Genomic DNA, 5,051 nt, shown 5'->3' on the forward strand with positions numbered 1-5,051 from the left:
TGGTGTTGGGCCTATTTATCGCATACCAGGGATCATGGATCAGTTTGCATATGTTAAAATACTTGAAGAGGTCATGTTGCCCTATGCTGAAGAGGACATGCCCTTGAAATGGTTGTTTCAACAAGACAATGACCCAAAACACACTAGTAAACGGGCAAAGTCTTGGTTCCAAACCAACAAAATTAATGTTATGGAGTGGCCAGCCCAATCTCCAGACCTTAATCCAATTGAGAACTTGTGGGGTGATATCAAAAATGCTGTTTCTGAAGCAAAACCAAGAAATGTGAATGGATTGTGGAATGTTGTTAAAGAATCATGGAGTGGAATAACAGCTGAGAGGTGCCACAAGTTGGTTGACTCCATGCCACACAGATGTCAAGCAGTTTTAAAAAACTGTGGTCATACAACTAAATATTAGTTTAGTGATTCACAGGATTGCTAAATCCCAGAAAAAAAAAATGTTTGTACAAAATAGTTTTGAGTTTGTACAGTCAAAGGTAGACACTGCTATTTTTTTGAACACACCCCTTTCAACTAATTGCCCAATTGCACAGCCTTAAGAGCGTGCATATCATAAATGCTGGGTCTTGTTTGTTTTCTGACAATCTACTGAACCTACTGGTAACTTGTTTGCCACGTAGCAATAAAAATATACTAAAAACCTTGATTATTCTGGTTAGTCACATTGTACTGCTATTATTTTGAACAATACTGTATATGTATGCATGCATGTATGTGTTGTATGTACTGTCTTAAATGTTTCTAGTTATATAATAATAATAATGAATATATAATTATTTATAAATGGATTCAAATAGAATTAAATAATTATAATCAAATTTATAAGTTTAATACATATTTATTTAATACTATTAATATTACAGTGAAATAATATAATTGTTGTTATTTCTTGCAGTTCTAAAACTTTTTCATATTTTCAGTAAAACTGAACGGTTTCCTGTTAAATAGATTGTAGCATGGACTGCAATAATATTCTTAACCCTGGTAGCCTCTCTCACCTTTTAAAGACAAAACACTCAAAAGAATGAAGCTTGAAGGCTTATTAAATCTTCCTTTGAGTCTCAGTTCCAGTCGAAGAGAAAAAGAGGGAAATGGTGTGACTCCAGCATGGCTGTGGAGGCATTCGAGACTTCACCGACTAACTCGACTCAAAGCCTCTAACGCGGCAGCATGTGTGGGATCTGAAGGCAATGATGATTTTCACTTGATCAAAGCAGATCATGCAAAAGAACTGCAGCTCTTTGAGTTTTTTCAGAAAAGCTCAGAATATAAAGTGAAAGTGAGAATATAAGCCTGCTCATTAGGATTTTCAGCAGGCTGGAAAATTCAGACAATTATATAGGCTATAGGGTTTAGATTATTGTAAACTGCTCTCTAGCAGCGCTGTACTGATACTCTTTACGCTTTAAAGTTTTGCAATTAATTTAGAGCAAACTGCTAACTGCAAACTGGTTTAATTTAAACCTTTTTTAGAAATAATTTCAGCTTTTGGTTCAGAAAATGCTTTACTTCTTAAGAAATAATATAGCTATATTTTCATCAACATGCATTTTAGGATATTGCATAAAAACATTGGATGGAAATGCCAAGATGAGCTTAAAATCTTAAAAAGTGCATTGACTTGTACATAAGCAGAAAATGCAGCATTGCGTATCTCTCAGTTTGTATCTCTACACAATATAATATTTAATTTCTCCTTCCTAATTTTGTATGATTAATAATTAAGTTAATATATAGTATGTTCATATATTATTATTTAAAAATGATCTTGTTTTTAAGTATCTTTCATATGTTTATCGATCGCCAGACAGTTTTGTTTAGATTCTACTAAGTTTTCAGGCTGAAAGGCATATCAAGCTCTCAGAGTACATTAGTACATTAAGATCACAGTCAGCCCTGTAGCTCCATCTGATGTGATTAAATTATGGTTGATGTTCAAATGAGAATCTATATGGTTCCATAAAGATCAAATTCAAGCCCCACAAGCTTAAATGAACGTGTATACAGCAGCATGTTACAAACATGAAATGAGTCAAATGGAAACATACATCGTAGAAACCACACTGACTTGGGGTTTCTGTATAAACATGCAAAATTGTCCTTTTCTCTAGCGTGAATTTGCCATGCTTCAAACATAATGTTTAATAATTTAAATTCGCATGTACAATGTGTCATTACAAAAGTGAAGTCACGTCAGGCGGGGATAGAAAACAAAAGCTGACTTCCCATGCAAACACTCAGCGAGAGCCTTTATCACTCCGTCTAAATCTTGCATGATAAGAAATGAAAAAGCAACTGCGATTTTCAGGGTCATACACTTATAAGATTGTACTCTAGTTTGCAATTTTTCATGCATTTTTCATGAACTATGTACATTTTGTGTTTTTTTTTTTGCATTGGTTTCTAAACTTTACAGAAGCATATTTAAAAGCAGGAAAAGTTTCTGCTGACATTTGCCATTTTTTTGCAGACCAGCAAATACAGCACAGGGCTAACCTATTTGAACCTAAGAAACATATAATAAAAACTCAGATCTAACAAAAAAAAGACAATATGTGGAAAAAGAAAAGCAAAGGCAGTTTATTTAAATGTCAAAAATGGACAATTTTCATCCAACCTGAGGTCCCAACTACAACGTTAATTATTACGACCTATTTGTGGAATAAACTTCTAGCTATTTACATTCTAAAATCCATCAGCATTTTACATTTTCTCTTTTAAATGTAATAAATCATTATATGGTATCTATCTGGTGAATAATATTCTTCCAGAAGTGGATGGAGCAAAGCTGTGGAAATCAATAGGCTGGAAATTGTCTTCATGACGAACTGTCCACAACACAGAGCTAGAAACCGAATCTTGGAGTTCTCCAAGCCAAGCCATTGAAGTACTGTGTGACCCAGGACAGCGTCACTGCCTGCAGGTGTCATGGAAAGCCTCCAGAGTTCGGAAGTCCCTCCATGTTGGAGGAAGGCCCTCCTGCAGGTACTTGCCACAGCGTTGACACGGGGTCTGGAAGAGCTTGATGTAGCTCCTCAACCAGGTCTGCTCAAAAGAAGAACACCACACAGACATTAGCGGACAACTGTACTTTTTATAAAGGGCTTATTGGATAAAACCTTTAAAAACAAACAGCACTCCTCGTGTGACACACAGAAGACTGAATTGACACTTAAAAGCCCAACTGAGTCTGAAGTGTCTTGAATAACACGTAGTATTTTCCTGGGCAAAATGCTGTAAAACTGCTGTGGTGGATGACCTCGGTGGCATGGGCATCTGAGACCAGCATGACGGTCTGTGGTCTCTCACAGCAGTCACAACTCGACGTTGATTAACAGCAGGAGGAATATGTCTGCTCTCCTCTCTAACCTGTCTTCACTGGGCCGCTCAGCACAGTCGGGTTTACCTGCACCTGTCAGGACGCACTGTCTTTCCTAATTCATCTGCCGGCCCAAACTACCCTCCACTGACTCCCTGTTATTCATACTCCAATTAGCACACACAAGAGTCCAGCACCACACTATATCCATCTATCCATCTATCTATCTATCTTTTCTCATGTGCCTATCTATCTATTTATCTGTCAGTCTGTTTATTCAACCAATACCTGAACCACAATGAATTTTTTTTTTTACGAAGAAGCTGAGAGGACCTTGAAGTGAGTGTTTTTTTTCTTCTAAATAAGTTGTCCCAGGGATGGCCTTGGAGTGAAGCCCATCAAGTGTATGGTTTAAATCTGTGTACAGGAGAAAGCCCATGATTCCAGCCATGATCAGAATAGCGCCGCATTGATCTTACGGAGAAGCAATCAATCTCTCCTCTCTTTTTAAAGTGTAGAACAGAGGTCGGCAGAGTGTTTAAAGACAGACCGGACTCAATGCTTAACATTACACACAAATATACAAGCCACTATAAGGTTAACTTAAGTTATAAAAGATTTCAAACAAAATCAACACTTGTTTATTCCAGCGGTGAGGTTTTTATACATTTTATGCCATTATACACTATTATTCAAAGCTACAGTATTAACGGTGCACTCAAGCGATCGACTTTCAGTATGTGTTCTCTGGGAATCGAAGCAATGACCTTAATGTTGTTATAGCCTTCCTCTTACCAGTTGAACTACAGGAATATATTTTGTAAGAATGGGTTTTGCATGCATTCTTACAATTTGGAAAACCTCTTGTTAAACAGCACCACAAAACCAAAGGCAATAATACTAATAATTGCATGAGATAATTCTAGCACAATGCCATTAGAAGTTTAAAAGCAATGTACTATACCCACCATGAATGAGCGAACTACAACATCAGGCATCTGGGGGAGCTGGTAATGCAGGAGCGCTGTGGTTGCATGATCAGTGACCTGAGAGAGGAAAGATCACTGAGAAACAGAACGCAATATGTACAGCAAGTGCATTAAATATGACCAACCACATTTTCAAAACCAGTTAACAAAATTACATTTGTGGTCTATAATTGGTGGTCGAAAACGGTCATGTGTACCAATCAACGACCTTGTCCTTGACTGACATTGGACTTCAAGGAAAAAAATTTAACTAAAATTACAGGGACAGAATAAAATGGTACAAAAGTATAATCTTTAAGTGTAAATCTTAAAAAGTGTAAATACCTTTCCTCTTTATGAATCTGAGTAGATCTTAAAGTTCAATGTCACTCTCATTCTCAATGGTGATTCATTTAGATTATTAATACGGTAATACAAGCATGTAAAATAAGTAAAAACGACTTGAAGTAATAATAATAAAAAAAAAAAAAAAAAAAAAAACTACAAAAAAATGCAGCACAACAAATACTACCATATAGTAGAGTTTAAATATTACAGATAAATAAACATTTAGTTATCTGTATTTCACATTTCATGTGTTTTGGAAAACGTCCATTAACTTATTAACTTAATTACCAGTACCATTTAATTTTTTTCTTATAGTATAAATTAATATAATTAAAGTGAATTGCAATGAATAATAAAATACTTATATTACAATTATTAATAGAATTGATGTGAAT

General features: G+C 35.6%; 1 long non-coding RNA gene across 1 annotated transcript; it reads right to left on the reverse strand.

Moving 5' to 3' along the window:
• Positions 1-2,575: 2,575 nt before the first annotated feature.
• LOC113069726 (uncharacterized) lies at positions 2,576-4,590 on the reverse strand. Its single transcript, XR_003279812.1, has 2 exons — positions 4,309-4,590; positions 2,576-3,066 (listed from the first exon to the last, which is right to left on the reverse strand). It is a non-coding gene; the product is annotated as an uncharacterized LOC113069726 (long non-coding RNA).
• Positions 4,591-5,051: the final 461 nt, after the last annotated feature.

The sequence above is a fragment of the Carassius auratus genome, unplaced genomic scaffold (assembly GCF_003368295.1).
Source record: "Carassius auratus strain Wakin unplaced genomic scaffold, ASM336829v1 scaf_tig00002420, whole genome shotgun sequence".
Classification (NCBI taxonomy): domain Eukaryota; kingdom Metazoa; phylum Chordata; class Actinopteri; order Cypriniformes; family Cyprinidae; genus Carassius; species Carassius auratus.